The following is an 18,313-nucleotide window of genomic DNA, read 5'->3' as shown; positions in this document are numbered from 1 at the left end:
GCAACAGCTGCTTCCCAGGCGGCTGCAGCCAGGCCAGGCCGGAGGGAGCCCCCAGGGACGAGCTCGCGCAGGGCCAGTGTGTTACACTTGGTGCCGACCCACCGGGGGGCTGAGTTCTTGCAGCGTTCCGTGCGGCGCATTAGTTCTTCCTCTCGCCGGGCACGCGGAGGTACCTGCTCCAGTCCTGCAGGGCCGGCCCAGCAACAGCTCTGGGGGCGAGAGGGGACCCTGCAGTCCGTTTGTGTCCAGCACCCTCCTTAATAGTTCATTGCAGCTGATCCCTTCCCCTTCGTAGCACGAGCCAGGGCCTGGCGGGTCCAGGAACGTGTGGAGCGGGCGGTGTAAAGAACTCTCCTGCCTCCCGTTCTCGCCCTTGCCTGTCTCTTGCCCACCCTGTAACTAACTGACGCCAACCAGTGCAGGCCACTTGTGCGTCCCGTCCTGCAGCCACCAGTGTTCCCTGTAAGCTGGGCACTTGTGCGGCCGCTCAGGAGGGAGTCCAATGCCGCCCGGCTGATGAGCAGGGCACCCACAACGGCATTGTGTGGTTTTATTGGTGGTGCACATTTCCACGTGCCTCCGTGCATGTAAAAATTTATTCCGCCCGTGGATGGAAAAAATCCTCATGTGGATGGAAATGATTCTGGGGACTTTGGTGCCCAGCCTTGTCTGCTTGCCTAGGATGAGGTTTTGCATGTTGCACGGACCCTGATTGGTGCAAGCGAATCCCAATGCAGGATGGGGCCTTCCCTGCTTAGGCCTTGGGCAGAAGCTGTTCCCCCCCAGCGCCAGGTGAGGAGGTGAGTCAGAGGCTCAGCACTTAGGGAGTCGTTCTGGAGGCTGTCGAGCTAGCAGCAGGGGCAGATTCTGAAAGGGGAGGAATCAGCTGCCCTGGTGTTGAGCGGCACCTCTCCTGGGCAGTGCTGATGCAGAGGGAGGATCCTGTGGGTGGTCAGTGTGGCCTTCCCTGTGTGTCCCCACTGATCTCCACCCAGTGCTCCTCAACCCTGCGCAGCTGCCCGTGCCAGGGTTGATGGCTCCTCACGTGGCCTGCACTCCCCACCTGCCCTGTCTGGAGAACACAGGGGAACAGGGGACCCTGCCGGTGTGGAGAGGCTGCGGCAGAGTCCCACCAGGGCCTGGCATGTGCTTATCGTGGCCCCTCCCCTGCTGCATGTGGCCCTGGAGTCTGTCAGCCTGACACCTTATGCAGCCTCCAGCGTTAACACCACTTGCAACGTGATTTCATTCCTTCCCACAGCCACCCTCAGCCTGGCTCCAGCCTGCTGTTTTTTGTAGCCTGCCGAGCTATACCCCAGGCGGTTCTACGAGACCTGGGCTCCCTGCCAGTCTGCTGACAGCCCAATTGAATTACACTGGAGAGGATGTAAAGCAGAGCTAAATTTAAACATTAAATGCTGAAATTACACAAAGGGCCCCTTGGAGAGGTTTAACTCCCCAGGGCGAGTCCTGCAGAAGGATGCAGCATCCCCCCTCCCTGCCCCTGCAGGCTTGGCGCCTTCCTACATGATCCTTAAAAATCAAAGCCAGCTGGGCATGTGGCTTGGAGCTATTCTGACACCTGCCGGATCATTTTGCAGGGATATTTTAAAAGCTGAGGTCAGAAACTAACCACACCAGGCCCCACCCCATTTGGGCTATGCTCTCACCCTCAGATGCCGCAGAGCCACTCCTTTGCTGGGCGCTCCCTAACACGTCATGTGGAATCACTGACCAAAGCAGATTCAGGCCATGTCTCTGCAGCAGCAGCTCAGCAGCTATGCTGGAGCATCCTAGGTGCTTCTGGCATTGACATTTCCATCAATGTAGTTAATAATCTATCTCACTGAGAGGTAGCCACAAGGTTGAACTGACTGCAAAGTGCAGACCTGGCATTGTCCAAGTTTCCACATCATTTGCATCCTCGCTTTGTCTCTATTGTTGACCAGAGACCGTGCTCTGTATGGAGCACGAGGTGGTATATGGACACATCTAGGGCTAGTTCTGTAACAGGGCCTCAGGCTGAGAATTCAGAAATCTAGCTTTAGACACACCGCTGCCTCGTGGAATCCGCAGCCCCAAGGTATTGGGCCAGAGAGTGGGTCAGAGTAACTCTCTGGCAAAGTGGTTTGGGCACGCCCTTGGGCTGTGAGAAACTCGCCTTTGAGTCTTCCCTAGAACCTGATAGTTTTTACGGAGAGGAAGAACTTCAACAGGAGATGGGGAGCAGCCAACTTCATGCTCTCCCTACAGCCCAGGGGCTCAGGCTCTCAGCTGGGAGATGTGGGATCAGGTTCCTGCCTCACACTTGACAGAACGGGCTTTTGAGCCCAGCTCTACCCGCACAGCCTGAGCAGTGCCAGGAGCTCAGTGTGGCCCTTAGCTCCAGCTTTCTCCCCACCACCCAAGCCTCAGTCCAGTCCCCTTTCAAGCCTTCCTGTGCTACAAAAACACCCAGCCCCACCCTCCTTCAGGTCTTCCACCATGTACTGCCTTTATAGACTCCACATGCCTCGGGCTGGGCCTGACCCATGCTGAGTTTTGTCCGGCCCTGTGTCGTTTCCTACTTGGGCTCACCCAGAAAGTCAGCCCCTGTGCTCTGCCTTTGCTGAGAACGAGTCGAGGTCAAAACTGCAATGGGTTTTAGGGCACCCTTTCCGGCAGCTGTGGTTATGAGCTGGGAGCAGATGCAGGCAGATCAGGGGGTTCTGCCACACGCTGGGGTTTTTCAAGGCTGTAGAGACTGTTTTTAATCATCTCTTGTTCTTTGGGGCAGCATGTGGATTCCATAGACGCGGCAAATTCGTCTGTAAGGCTGTGTCCCCAGGCCCCTGGATCTATCCAGCCCCAGGCTCGCACCATCTGTCCATTGTCATCTATCTAGAATATGGCCCTTTGAGGCAAAGGAACAAATTCAGCCCTGGGACTCTGGTCAACAAGCGAGACAAAGCAGGGATGCAAATGATGACCAGGAGTTCTCAGTGGGATTCCAGTGTTTTTGCAGTTCTCCTGCAGTGGGCCTCCAGCTTTTTCCCCTGGGCCCTACTAAGTCTAACACTGGCCCTTCTTGTTGCATGGAAGGTGAAAGGCCTGGGCCTCCAGGCCAGGCCTGTGTAAGGTATTTGTAGCGGACAAACACAGAGGCAGAAGAGGGTGCATAGGGTATTGGGAGCAATGGGAAAAGCCCTCCATTCTGATCTCCAGCAGCCCCCCCCGACCCATCAACTGGAATGTTATAGTGGATTAGGCCGAGATCACCACACTCATTTCACATGTGATCTGTTATAGCAGATCTGCCCAAGGGAAAGGCTGACAGTAACTCCCCTCTGGCATAGTCCAGATTTAATTCACAGGCTGTTATTTCATCCCAGATTGGGCCCTGGGCAGCACCCCGTCAGCCTGCCCCTCTTCCACCTTTGCAGCGGCTTGGGAGAGCTGTCATCCCACAGAGCCGTGTTCGGCTGATGAATATCATTTTGCAGTTGACTTGATACAAAATCCTGGGACGCTTTTAAAAATTAGAATAAAGCCAAACTGGAGCCATTCTTTAAATAATCGGGGGGCTGAGCACTCAGTGATGGGACAAAGGCGATTTAAAGGGATTGGACTGGTGGACAGAAGCCTGCCAGATTCCAATTTGCTGATTAATTCTGTCACAAAAATGGGCGAAGCATCCTGCCCTGATCTTGCTGTCCCTGGCTCTGTCTCCCCAGGGGGTGACACGTCAGGGATCGCAGCAATGCTGCTACCCCATGGGAAAGGAGAATAGGACCCCTGGGGTTTAACCCAACAGATTATCCTTCCATTGTAATTCAGGAGCAGCAGATACACAGAGTTCAGACACGTGGGACAGCGCTGTCAGTCTCCAGGGCTTTCAGCCAGGGGACAGTTCTCCTTGACGTCTCCCAGCTTCTCAAAGGCTTTTATGTCAGGTTTTTCTACTCTTCGGGCACATCTGTGCTTCCCGAAAGGTGGACCCGGTCAGCATCAGCCTTTCCCATCCTCGCGAGGAGTAAGGGAGATTGGCAGGAGAGTTTCTCCCGTCACCCTCCCTCAGTGGGGACGGCCAAGTAAGTCGATCCCATCTGTACAATTGCCGTAGCTGGAATTGTGTATCTAGGGTCAGTGTTCAGGTTTAGTGTAGACCTGTCCCATGTCTAAGCCTGTGTGGCTGCTTCCGGCCAGTAGGGGGCACTAGGGTGTGAGGTGAGCTTGGGCAGCCCCTTCCATGCCTACGCTTGTAGTACCTGGGGTTGCCACCGAGCACTTGGGTTGATCCGGTGGGTATCAAATGCAAATGTTCTGCCTTTTGGAAACAGCCTTCAGAACATGAGGAGCAGCCAGAGCAAGCCTCCTGGTGAGGAGTCTCGGGGGGATAACTGCGTTAGTCTGTGTCTGTAAGAACGAAGAGGAGTCCTGGTGCAAGTTAGGGCATAAGCCTTTGTGGGCAAAACCCACTTCATCAGCTGGACGGGAGTGGGAATACAAAGGCAGGTAGATAGGTATGAAAATGGCTGCAAAAGAAAGAAGGTGCTCTCCATTGTAGATTAGGGTGATTGCAGCTATTCGGTGTCACTGGTGAGGAGGCGTGGATATCGGTGGAGGGGAAGTTGCCTCTATAGAGAAGTAACCAATTTAGATCCTCACTGAGGCCTATGACTTTGAATTTGGCCTATGAGTTTTGAATTTGGAAATGAGCTCCACTTCAGCTGTTTCCGTTTGCAAATGAGTTGTTCATTGGAGAAGGATGGCTACTTTTAAATCCTTTGCTGAATGTACCAGGAGGTTAACGTGTTCCTCTGCAGGTTTATGTATGAGGACTTTGTATAATAGCCGTTGCTGCTCCATTTCACTCTGCCACTCCCAAGCACGTCTGGCAAATGGATGTTTTATTATATCCCCTGCCCTCTATGGCTGGGTCTACACTAAAGAGGTTTGTCAACAGGAGGGACTTTCTGTCGACATAACTCAGGGAGCGGCCACGCACGCTGGACACATTCTGTTGACAGAGTCCCAAAAGAACTCTACATTTGCCTCTCCAGTATCATCCCTCAAAAATTCAAGGCATAACAATCTCTCGTCAGTGTACTGTCAACAGAAGTGCCGCGTAGCCACTTCTGTCAACAGAGAGGGTTTCTGGTTGCCCAGCAGCCCTCTTTGCAGAGTTGCCATTCTGCTTTCTGGCACCAGAGGGCTGTGGAGCCTGGCAGGTCTCTGTCGACAGAGAAGGTTGTGTGTAGATGCGATCTGCTGACATAGGTTCTGCCAAGATTTCCCTGTCGACCGTGACTTCTGTCAACAAATGCTTCTCTTGTAGACATATCCTACCTGTTCAGTGTGCCTAGTACAACAAAATCCATGGCCATCTATGACTTCCCAGTTGTCGCTATTCTACACAGCATGGTAACTAAGAACATCACACCAACATTAGGGATGGGGGGGCGCAGAAGGAGAACTCTGAGTTTTCCCAATCCATAACATTAGGAAAAAGCTCCTAACTGTCAGGGTGGTCAAACAGTGGAATAAATTGCCTAGGGAGGTTGTGGAGTCTCCATCGCTGGAGATATTTAAGAACAGGTTAGACAAATGTCTATCAGGGATGGTTTACACAGTACTTGGTCCTGCCATTGGGGCAGGGGGCTGGACTCGATGGCCTCTTGAGGTCACTTCCAGTCCTAGTATTTTATGATTCTATGACTTACATAACACAAATGCCTACCTTCTGAGCTAAAGGAGAATCTCTCTTCCCACTCCATATGGGCCCTTTGACACACAGTCAAGCACTGCTGATGTGATCCTCCAGTAGGGAATGTGATTGGTCAGTTCCATTCTTGTGGAATGTCCCATAGAGTTCCTGGCAGGATGTCTATAAACCCTCATCAAATCAAGGAAAAACTTTTTAAAAATGCACTTAGCAATGACTGTTTGATAGTGAAAATCTGCTGTGTAAAGTCATCAGCCTGCGTGAGAAAGTCATACCAGAGAGATGAGGATAAGAAGAATAATTTCATCGGTGCTCAGATGCCATAACAAACACTTTCACCTCTCCCTCGGCTCCCCCCGTCACACTCCCCCTGGCCTGCTCATGATCTAATTAGTGCTCCTTTCTGATGAGATGAACTCACCGCTGAACATTGCCTGTAATGAAATTACATGTGAGTTATGTTAAAGGTGAACTGCAAAGCTTCCCAGCAGAAAGCATAAACAAATGGAGATTAAAGACCTCAGCCCATCCAGAAATGATACACCGGGAGACCGAAAAACGGCAAATAATTACATTAGCAAACAAAATAGGAAGGGAAATAGAATTTGCCAGCCAGGAACAGATAAATAGCCTGTCTAGCCCAGTATCCTGTCTCTGACAGTGGCCAATACCAGATGCTTTGGAGAAAGACGCAAAAAAGACCAACAAAATAGCTGATAGTTTTGCATTAAGGGGCCCGTGGGAAAATTCCTGTCTACTCCCAGTCAGTTAGTGATTGGCTGGTGTCCCAAAGCATCACGGTTGATGCTGCTCAGCAAACATTATCCTATCTGATGAAGCAGGTCTTTGCCCACGAAAGCTTATGCTCCAAAATCTCTGTTAGTCTATAAGGTGCCATGGGACTTCTTCTTGTTTTTGAAGAGAGAGACTAACACGGCTCCCCCTCTGATACTTATTCTATCCGGTGTAATGCTGCCTGTTGAGCCAGGTTCTCAGCTGGTGTGAATCAGAAGCTCTGTGGAGCTACACCAAGTAACGCCAGCCGTGGAGCTGGCCCGCTCTTAGTGCTGATCGTACAAATGTCCACCCTTTTATCGAATGCTGTTGGGCTCCGTATCGTGAGTCAGGAGTTCCACAGGTGAGCTGTGCCCAAATGTCTCCTTGCTCTTCTCCTAAGAGAAGGGTAAACAGGCGCTCCCAGATTCCTTCTCTAGCCCACTGACCTAATGACTGCTGAGAAGTGCTAGATGAGACCGTCCAGGCCCGCTGAAGATGGAGCAGGCCTGGTCCAACTATGTCTAGCTAATTGCCTTCCAATGGCACTGAAGATACCTGGCCTACCTGAAAACTCAGGCAGTGGTTGGGAAAGAGAGGCAGAAAGGGGCAGCTGGGATTGGAGGAAGGTCTTGAGAGACCATGAACTAGTTGTTAGGGAGCAGCTGGGGAAAGAGACCTCAGAAAGCTCTGGAGGGCAGTGAGGGGGAAGTTTACTTACTAACTCCTCAGAGCCCAGAGAGAAGGAAAGTCAGAGGGGATTCCCTTGAGCTGGGGTAGAATTGAGCGTAAGCCCAGGGTGGGGTGGGCCTTGGTTACTGTGAATCTTCATTAAGCCAGCATGTGTGGAGGGTGATTGTTCTGTGGTTTTGGTCTGGTCTTTCAGCTTATCTGGGGGCCACCAGAGAGTAACCTGCAAACCTGCCCTCTCTGAGTGAAAAAGGATCCTGAGAAGGAGCCTGGTTTTGCTAGTATGGTGGTGGACCCCACCTGGTGGCTTTGGGAGCATTTGTGTTACTCAGATACCCAGCAGCCAGGACATTACTGCCCTAAGGAATGAAGACAGAGGGACCTCATGTGGACATGCTGAGGCTGGGATGCCTACGAGACCAATTCTAGCTACCAGGGGGTGCTCCTAGAGAAGCCACCAATTGGTGGCTGCCAAAGACCTGCCACATTGGTGGATTCTCCATCACCAGCTATTCCTGAGTGGAACTTAAAGGGGCAGTGTAAGGGGGGCGCTAAACTGCAATACACCTGATGAGCCATTAGCAGGCACCCCGGGTACCGATCATGAGTAATTCATGGGGTCCGAGTGGGTTTCCCTTTGGGAGCTCGTGACAGCAGCCGATAAAATGATCCAAAACTAACTCCTTCCAAACAAAGCAACGTTTATTCTTGCATCCCAAGCACGCAGGGCCCAAGTAGAAAACAACACTCCTAGGTACATATTTTACCTCACCTTTACCCTCTGTATCTGTAGCTCAGCTCCCCTTTGATCCCAGGCTTAGCCTTGAGAGAGGTAAACCATCCTAGCCTGGATGGAGTTATACTGGTAGCTTCTCTCCTCTTTGCGGTCTGCCCTCCTCTAAAGCTTTGTAGCTAAGGATGTCTGGTCCATGTCACTGTGCTACCTGTGCTGCTTGTTTCTGTAGCAACCGCCTTCTCACCCTTCCCCTTAATTTAACTCTATGCATTCCGACAGGTAGGGAAACTGAGTCACACAGACTATTCACATGAAAACAGATGTCCCATTTTGTCATGACTATATCATGCTCTGGTGGAACCCAGACTTCAGAGGAGACTCCAATGACCTCTGTGAAGCTACGCTCATGGAAGACCATTAAAAGCCAGCAGCAGGTGAGGCCCACGGACTCTTCTAAAACGTATGGCCAGCTCCTCAGCTGGCGTAGTTTGAAGTAGACCCATGCAGTTTAGCAGAGCTAGACTGCTTTACCGCAGCTGGGGATCTGGCCCTTGTTATCTAAACAGTTCTGAGAACACGGATTATGTCAGAGGTTTTGTTTAAAACATGGATTAGTGACCAGATGGGTTGTAGCAGCCGGAGCCTGTTGTATAAATACATATAAATGGAGGGCTTTTAAAGGACTAATATTTAGCTTTTCAGCTAAGACAGCTTGTGCTGTTCTGGGCATAGTTATGTAGGGAAAACAACAAGAAGTCCTGTGGAACCTTGTAGACTATCAGCTATTTTGGAGCATCGGCTTTCATGGGCAAAGACCCGCTTTGTCAGATGCATCTGATGAAGTGAGTCTGTGCTCACGAAAGCTCATGCTCAAAACTTTTCTGTTAGTCTATAAGGTGCCACAGGACCCTTCGTTGCTGTTACGATGAGGTAACTGGCTCTGTGGATAGGGAAAAATCAATGGATGTGATTTATCTGGACTTTAGCAAAGCTTTTGATATGGTCTCCCACAATATTCTTGTTGGCAAATTAAAGGGATGTGGATTGGATAAATGGACGGTAACATGGATAGAAAGCTGGCTAGAAGGTCGGGCCCAGAGGGTAGTGATCAACCTCTCGATGTCGGGATGGCAATCAGTTTCTAGTGGAGTGCCTCAAGGTTTGGTTCTGGGTCCTCTTCTGTTCAACATATTTATCAATGACCTGGATGAGGGGTTGGATTGCACCCTCAGCAAGTTTGCGGATGACACTAAGCTAGGGGGAGAGGTAGATACGCTGGAGGGTAAGGACAGGGTCCAGACTGACTTAGACAAATTGGAAGACTGGGCTGCAAGAAATCTGATGAGATTCAATAAGGACAAGTGCAGAGTCCTGCACTTGGGCCGGAAGAATCCCAAGCATTGTTACAGGCTCAGGTCTGACTGGCTCAGTAGTAGTTTTGCAGAAAAGGACCTGGGAGTTGTAGTGGACAAGAAGCTGGACATGAGTCAATAGTGCGCCGTTATAGCCAAGAAAGCTAATGGCAGATTAGGTTGCGTCAAGAGGAGCGTTGCCAGTAGATCCAGGGAAGTGAGTATTCCTCTTTATTCGGCTTTGGTGGGGCTGCATCTGGAGTACTGTGTCCAGTTCTCAGCCCCCAATTATAGGAAGGATGTGGATACACTGGAGACGGTCCAGCGGAGGGCGACCAAAATAATTAGGGGGCTGGAGCATATGACTTACGAAGAAAGATTGAGGGAATTGGGACTGTTTAGTCTGCAGAAGAGAAGACTGAGGGGGGACTTGATAACAGCCTTCAACTTACTGAAGGGAGGCTGCAAAGACGCTGGAGAGAGGCTGTTCACAGTGGTCACAGATGGCAGAACACAGAACGATGGTCTCAAGTTGTGGTTGGGAAGGTCCAGGTCGAACATTAGGAATAACTTTTCACTAGGAGGGTGGTGAAGCATTGGAAGGGTCTCCCCAGGGAAGTAGTAGAGTCTCCAGCCCTGGAGGTGTTTAAGTCTCACCTCGACAAAGCCCTGGTGGGGCCGATCTGATGGGTTTGGTCCTACTTAGAGCAGGGAGCTGGAATCAATGTCTTTTTTAGGTCTTTTCCAGCTCTATTGTTCTATGAGTCTATGATTTGTCCCACATTATATTTGAAGGACCTTAGTGGTTAGCACTAATGAAAGGCACTCAGCTAACCGCTGTGGACACATTCACCTGAAGAAAGAGCAGCGCCAATGACGAGCCAAGTTTTCCTCAGAGCATTCCTGTCTGTCCTCAGCCCTGCTCTGGAAGCTGGGAGAGGAGGCCAGCTTCTGTGTCTTGGTCACCACAGCTCTTTCTCTGGGCATCAGATGCTGGCTTCAGACACCACCAACCCAAGCCAGGTCTGGACAGGTGAAAGGCCCCTACTTGCCTCAGTGGTCTCTGAAGATATCTGGTCCCCCAGTTCACCCAGGGCGCTGGGTGGATGAATTCTCCTGGCAGAGCTGCTGGTGAAGTTACTGTTCAAGGTGTCCCATCAGAACAGATATAATTTGCTGGGGGTTGTTGACTGAGTCCCCCACCCATCATGGACTGGAGTTGCCTGTCAGCTCTCCTTGCCAGTTGCGAGCGCTGAGCTTGGAACAAGAGAGAGAACTGAGCTTAGATGAGGTCTTCAGAGTCGGCCAGAGGCCATTCCAGCTCCGCCTGGTTCCTAACCAAAGCAAAACCCCTCAGACAGACCTTCCAAATGGGGCTTAGACTGTGTGGTCTGGTTCTGTCTCCACATCTAGACAAATTCGACCCCCTCCTTGACCCTACCAAGGCATCTGGGTTATGAAGTTACCGACATGACATCATGGGAACAAAGTCTGTTTGGCAGATCTTGCAGCCAAATGTATCTGTTATAGAAACAATTCCGCCAGCTTTGCCTCACAGATACCGTGTTTACAGTAACAGCAGGTACCTGGAGCGTGCCAAGTTCCTCCATCCTTAACAGTAAAAAAAACAAAAAAAAAAACCCCACATCTTAGAACTACAGGAGACCAAGACTTCTGTGCAAAGGGCCATTCACGCGCATGCAGTGAAACAGGGGGCATGGTCTCTGGGCATCCCCATTAGAAGTGCTACTTGTGAGGAAGGTAAATGCACAAGGAGGAGAGTCAGAAGAAAATGGCATTGAACCATTAGTTACATGGCCATGAATAGAACTCAGATACAGATGCAAGCTACTCACAGATGTCTACTCAATGGGCTTTAGGGCCCTCCAGGTGTTCCTGAGCTTGGTAGGTAAGTTATGGAACTGTTGCTTTTGTTTTCTGTGTGCTGCATCAGTAAATTTCTAAGACCTCCTGGGGACATCGCTGTTGTTTTCGCTTGTCTTCTTCCTTAACCTAAAATAAAAGCCACTTCAGAAGGAAGCACAGGGTTGCTCTGGGTGTGGGAGAAGAACATAAGTGGATTGATAAACCTGTGGCACAAGGAAACAGTTCAGGGCATCTGCGTGACACAGCTATCCCAGAAGAATCGAGTCTTGCAGAAGAACTTATCTTTAGCTCTTGCATAAAGGCATTACCTTGTAAAGCAATAACACATTTAATTGACACGAGGTGTAACCTTCCTCACTGCCATCCTCCTCACTTCATTTGCATACTGCAATCATACTGGTTACAATTTAGTCAACTAGAAATTGAGTTAGATCTGCGGCATGCAGTCAAGCAAATTCATTATCTAAAGATACTGAATATAATCCATTAACGCCGGGCTTGAAAATCAGTGTTTGGAAAGGGTCCGTGGACATCATTTTAGCTGCTGTGCTCAGATGGGTCTCAGCTGCAGCATTCTTGTTTGAATCCATATGGATTCTAGGTTTGTGCTTCCCTATGGAAACAGTCTGAATACTCCTGGAGGTGAACATGTTCCAGAGAGAGTATCAGGGATGTTTCAGAAGGCGGCCTTGGCTCTAGAAACATAAACCATGGCTAGCGCTGCTGCAGGTTCATGGGGAACTATTGTCCCTGAAAAGGGTCTTTAATGGAATGGGCTCCACTATGGAACCGTTGGTGCTTCACCTAATCCAAGCCAAATCTGGGAGCCTGTGATGTCACAGGCAGAAGTATAGAGAGACGCTGGTGGCAATCAGAGCAACACACTCTCTTTGTTGCTTCTTCTTCTAGGTCCCGTGGCCCGAGGGCAGAGCTCAAGACAGGTTTCTGGACCCTTCAGCTTCCCAGGTAAGTGTAACGCAAAGGAGTGGCGTTGTTGTTGGGGGAGAGAGGCAGGAAGGGAGCTTGGGGGGGAGCGTTTGGGTGGTTGTTGTGAGTTTCGTGTAGGTGGATGGCCATCGCTGGTGTGGTTTCTACCTGGCAGCTACAGCAAGGTTGGGAGCAGAGGAAACTTCTCTAGCAACATTTCTCCTCGTCAGACTGTGATGAGGGGCTGGAAGGGCCTCGTTTGGTGCGGTGCCTGGAGCTCAGTAGTGCAAGCTGGTGACCCCTTGCTCCTGGACAAACGCAGGCCTCTGAGCACGTAACCCTGGCCTCTCAGCATCAAGATCTCTCTCCTGCACCTCTATCTGCAGCTAAGCAAACCTAGATGGCACTTGGCAAGACCTGCTCTCGGGGCTAAGAAGGCATCTCGGTCTCGCTCGCTGAGGCTCATTTATGCCTTGGCAGCCTGGCTTAGGCTGGCAACAAGCGAGTAACTTGGAAGCAGTTGTGCTGGTGGTGTTTGTCCAGCTGTCCGCTGGGACCGGGGTGTCAGAGTGGAACCCTGGCTCCATCCAAGTCCAGGAGAGGGTCTTGTCATGGACTCCAGAGAGACCAAGATTTCACTCAGAGAGTTTGAGGGCAAGCAGGGAGCTGGGGGCATGAGGGTAGGAATTTCTAATGCTTCTCTCACCTGCTGGTGACTCTGAGGTCTCCCCACCAGTGGGGGACAAGAGGGGCTGGTGGTGAAAGGTGCAGACACCTGAGCCAGGGGCTAGACTGAGACCTTCTCACATGTTCTGTTTATAAAACAGGCTGGGTGAGAGCGCCCCTCTCCAGATGGGGAAAGTTGGAAGCTTTAACCAGAGATGGGTCTGAGCTAAAACTGTGGACTGGCTCCAGCCTTTGGACCTGTCCTCCCTGCCCTACTGATGTCTGGAACATGGGTTTTGGCTCAGTCTAAAAACCCATTTGAGAGGCATTCAGGCAGGTGGCATTGGGCAGAGGTGGAGGCAGGGAGGCTGGTGTGGTACAGGATGAACCTCTTTAATCCAGAACTCTCTCATCTGGCAACTTTGGTAACCCATCATGATTTTAGTTATCTGGACAACCACTTCTCATGGGTGTGGCCAAGTTTCCCCTGGTCCCATGAAGTTTGTTTCCAGCCCCCAGTCCTGGCTCTCAGTGTTCTTTGCTGTTACTTAACTGTAATTTACCCCTAAGTGCCTTCTAAGAGCCCAGGCAGCAGTGAAGTTTTGGTGATGTGCTAGAAAATATTAAGCTCCCATGGTCCAGCAAAAATCTCTCATCCAGCACCAGTCAGGTCCCAAGGTGCCGGATGAGAGAGGTTCAACCTGTACAAGGAAGACTGTCTTTGATTCCTCTTGATTATCATGGTTAGGTTAGCTATTGTGTTGTGGGGTGTGAAGTCCCTTGCCCTAGTGCTGGTTAGAGTCCTGCATGTTATGGGTGATAGATTTCCCCAGTCAGAATTGCTGGCATCTCTGCTAGGCAGGGTCCCAGGTGCCCTGTGGGGATTTCACTCCCAGGAGTGCCTGGGTTGGTCTTATTTCAGCGCTCTCTAGTGAAGTAGACACTGCCCGCAGGTTTTGATTGCAGTGTGTTTTCCCTGTCATGGGGTCTGGAGGAGTTTGCAATCAGATTTGTTCTCTCTGAGCCAGGGCTTGTGGCGCACACAGCACCCTGGAGCCATGAGGATGGCGGCTGCATCACAGCAGTAGGGGTATCTGTCAGCCACTGTGGTGTAGGCGCCTTGAAAAAGTTGCTTGCATGACTCCAAACTGAAGTGGGGCTCGCCGGCGGCTAGTCAGGCTGGCTGGAGAATCAGAGAGCGCTCAAGAGCTGCATTCTTGCTTGGTCTTTCAAAGACCAGAGGGGAGCACAGAGAGAATACACATGATTATATCTGTGCCTGGAAGCACTGGCTAATGGCCCATAATCTGGTCTGCATTAACTGTCTCCCACTTGGCAGCTGCCCAGGGCTCTGGCATGACTCGCACCCCAGGGCTCGGCTTAGACAGCGCTTGGATCCCGTTACAAAGAGCGGTCTGTGTTAAGCCCTTCCCTGCAAGATCTCTGCCGCCTGGGGAGTGTCTAACCCCAAGTTCCCAGGCACTCCCAGCAGATATCAGGTGCCAAGTATCAGAGCAATGCAAAGAGGTGATGGGGAAAAGATACAGCCGTTGTCTGGAAGGAAGGCTGGGTCAGGATTTACTTGGTCCAATACCTAATGCTGCTCTGCAGTCCAGCTCTCAGACTTTGGAAAAGGACAGGGTGAAAGCCCGGCCCTTGTCCTCAGCATGTCTGCGGTCAATCCTTGGCTCTGCTGCAGCTGCTCCGAGTGACCGTGGGCAAGTCCTTTCATCTCTCAGAACCCAGTGCCCCACTGGGATGACAAGTCGTCCTGTGTCTGTTTAGGCTGAGCGAGGGCCTGTCTCCTCCTCTGTACCAGGCTAGCTCAATGGAGCTTGGATCTTGGTTGGAGGTCCCAAGGCACGGCTGAAATAAAAATGTGGTGATCTGTTTGTCAAGGAGGACAAAGGATACAAGCTGGGGTCCGTCCCTGCCTCTGGCCCACTGTACGACCCTGTGCAGATAACAGCCCCTCTGTTCCTCACTTTGCCTTTCTGCAAGGTGGGGATTGTATTACTGACCTGCCTTTTTCCTTACACTGCTTCAGCTGATTTGTCCATTTACACACGTGCCAGTCAGACCAGAACTGGGTCCACCGAATTTTTAAATGAACATAATTATTTTGGTGCTTAGGACCACAATATTTGGGAGTCTTACCTAAGCACACGCAGGTCAGTTACAAATTATCTGTTAGCATCCTCATGCCAGATTGCAGAACCCTGGCCAAACCCATTCACTGGATCTCTCCTGAAGCCGCCAGCATCTCATGGGCCCTCTGCTGAAAATGCAGTGGGAAGTCTAAATCCCACATCTAGCAGCACGAGCAAGCCAGCCGCTCTTAACGTCCTGAGCACAGGAAGCGAAAGGGCAGCCCATGAATTATGAAGACACGAACTCGCATTTTACAGTTCCAAGGCCATCACTTCCAATCAAGGAGTATATTGGATTTGATCTACAGCCCACATGTCGGTTGCGCACGAGGCATTGATTAAAGAGGGAAAGGTGGGCTGCAGAGCCTCAGAGATGCTCCCTAATGATGCTGAACTCATTATCGTTAATACACTTACGTGCCCAAGACACAAGGAAGAAAGGGTGGTCTTGTGGTTCAGGTCCCTTGCCAGGGACAGAGGAGATGTGGGTTGAATTCCTAACTCTACCATGACGCGGTGCCTGATCTCAGGCCAGCTGCGAGGGCCCAGATCCTGAAGCCAAGAGGAGTTAGATGCTTGGATACCACTGAGGACCTGAGCCTGGGAACTGGATTTTCCAGACGATCTCCATATCCAGATTGTCACCTTAAGAACATTGAGCGAAAACTCAGCTGCTGTAAATCCCCCACAGGACCTCTGTATGCTAGAACTGCGCCCAGGGTGAATTATAGTGACTGCAGGTTTGCAGGAGGTGGGGACAAGGGGGACAATCGCCCTGGGGCCTGGTAATGTGAAAGGGCCTGGGACTCCTGGCCGCCACCACCATCCTAGTGGCAATAGCAGCAGCCAGGAACCCTGGGCCCTTTAAATTGCTGCTGGAACCCCTGTGGCACAAACTGAGTGGTGCTTACAGCTGGCCAGGGGAGGTTGCCCCCCAGGCCATACCCCTTCCCTCTCAGGCCCCGCCCCTTTTGCCTCAGGCCCCGCCCCTGACAGGGGCCCAGAGCCGCTCGCAACCCACCTTGCCCAGGGCCTGGCAAAGTCTGTCAGCTGCCCTGCAAATCTGCACACGCAGTCACAGTGACTCTGAGCCCGGTGAGGCATAGGGGGTACACTGAATATGCAGCACCAGCTGGGCTGCAAGATAAACGGGCAGAGAGCAAAGGGAGGAGAGCGCCAACCCAGCCAGACTGACCGGGTGCCAGTCTCCTCTGAACCACAGCCTGGCCCAAGGAACGAACGTTTTCCAGAGGTTAAACCTCTAGGAGAACCTGGTTTGGAGTTGCTCACTGGGCCTGTTCCTCCAGGTTGATTTCCGATGGCAAGTGAGCCAAACGTTCTCTCTCTTGCTCCATTTTATAGGGGCCTTCGTCACGCCCATATCTGAGCACCTCACAGGCGTTTAATGAATTTGCTCTCCCGGTCCCTAAGGGAAGTGGGCATGAGCCCATTTTACAGATAGGAAACTGAGTCAGGGATGTATTGAGTATTGCCGATCAAAGAACCCGACAATGATGAAATAGCCTGTTATGAAATTGGCGGGGGGGGGTGGGATTTTCAGAGAATTTGGGAGTGTGCCGTTTTCATTCCCATTTGTACCCAAACCTCAGAAGCTGCTGAGAACTGGAATTTCCCCACTTCACACAGCTGTGATACGAAGCAAATTCCTTGGAATCTGGAGCAGAGCACAAAAATGAATCCAGATTTCCCACCTCCCGTTCTGGTGCCCCAATTCCAACAACACACATCTTGCCACAGCAGTGGGGCCTCTCCCACGAGGGCGTTAGGTTGGGGAAGCAGGTCCAGACATCTGGCTTTGGGAGGAGGGTCACAGCATCTCCTCGTTGGTCAAGAACAGGTATCACAATGAGACTCGGGCCAGGGTGGACTTGTGCTGTGGCAATGTTCCTAACATGGGAACACCTGTGGTGGATGGTGTGTCCCAGCTATGGTCACTTGGCAGGATCTTCTAAACAGAACAGGCTGGAGAAACGTCTAACAGGTGGTGCTTGGTCCTGCCTTGAGGGCAGGGGGCTGGACTTGATGACCTCCTGGGGTCCCTTCCGGTGCTGGTATTCTGCAATTCTTTCCCCTGGTGTGGCGGAGATGGCAAAACGCAGTCCAGTGACCTTATCGACTGAATTTTGCTGTGGCTCCCAGACAGGGCTGCGCCTCAGTCATAGTTACGTACAGCAGCTGCTGAATTCTTAACCTGACATATCTGCCATGATGTGGGGGAAGCTGCAGGAAAGACCTCCTGTAAGGCTGGAATAACAACGAGAAGTCCTGTGGCACTTTGTAGACTAACAGATTTATAGGGGCAGAAGCTTGCTGGGGCAAAGAGCCGCTTTTTCAGGTGCATGTGACGAAGTGGGTCTTTGCCCACAAGAGCTTATGCTGCAGAAAATCTGTCAGCCGACAAGGTGCTACAGGACTTCTCCTTGCTTTTGAGGATACAGATTACCATGGGTACCCCTCTTGCATCTCCTCCTTCCCTCCGCCCCAAAGCAGGCAAAGCCTCTCTTACAGATTCACTCCGTGAAAGGCCCTTGCCTAGCCCCCAATAGGTCAGTCCCTGCTCTCCTCCTGCCCCTCTCCAATCCTATTAGTATTAGAGAGTGGAGAGAGCTATAACAGGAAAAAAGCCCATCTCAGCGCAGCACGGCGGACGGCTTCCCTTTTAAATCTTTAATAAGCATTAGCTTGAGCAGCAGTTCCAATCTGCTGGGGAGAGGCACGGGGGCAGATACCTAACCGGTGGGCCTGGCTGATTTACTGCTGAGGATGGATCAGGACCAAGGCGCTGGTGGATGCGAAAGCGCTGGTACTATCACGAGGGGAGGGGTGTACACAGTCCAAACCAATTCCACTGAAGCCCTGTCCTTCAAGCCTCGGCCTTACCCTGAATTCAGGGGCTGCATTTCCCTTCCAGAGCTGACACCTCTGCCACTGCTTTCTGCTGCACTCTAAGATCTTTGTCCTCCACCCAGGAAATACAACAACACGACTTCAGGTCCCAGCAAGGACCTGATCTGCACAGCTGTTAGTTGGAGATGAATTTTTCTGGGGTGTAACCACCCCGATCAGTTCCCATAAGAATCAGCTGGGGTGCAGTGACATTCCTTACCCCCGTAACATCTCTCTCTCTTCCGGGCTGGGGATCTCAAGCCATTTATTTTTCATGCTGGCAATTTATAATGACCCTTTTTATTTGCAACGCTGGGGACTGAGGAACAGATGGTGGCGATGCAAACATTATCAGCTTGCCTGGGTCGTGAGCTCTGACGTGGGAGGCGTAAAGGCCATGTTTATAGCTTAGGGAAGAGTCATTCAACGTTGGTTGTCAGAACAAATGAGATTAATTAAAATAGACTCTAAAAGTGCCGCTCTCTGCACCCACTGTCCCTGGCAAGAGGTGTTGAGCAAA

At 51.3% G+C, this 18,313-nt stretch overlaps 1 protein-coding gene across 1 annotated transcript in view; it reads left to right on the top strand.

Moving 5' to 3' along the window:
- Positions 1-8,200: 8,200 nt before the first annotated feature.
- LOC142020077 (uncharacterized) overlaps positions 8,201-18,313 on the top strand; it is a 30,414-nt gene continuing 20,301 nt past the window's right edge. Inside the window, exons 1-2 of the mRNA XM_075007672.1 lie at positions 8,201-8,338; positions 12,053-12,109. The gene's annotated coding sequence lies outside the window, so the exon portion shown is untranslated. The remainder of the gene's footprint in view (positions 8,339-12,052; positions 12,110-18,313) is intronic.

This window comes from Carettochelys insculpta, chromosome 13, assembly GCF_033958435.1.
Source record: "Carettochelys insculpta isolate YL-2023 chromosome 13, ASM3395843v1, whole genome shotgun sequence".
NCBI lineage: Eukaryota > Metazoa > Chordata > Testudines > Carettochelyidae > Carettochelys > Carettochelys insculpta.
This window is presented reverse-complemented; position numbering and strand designations above follow the sequence as displayed.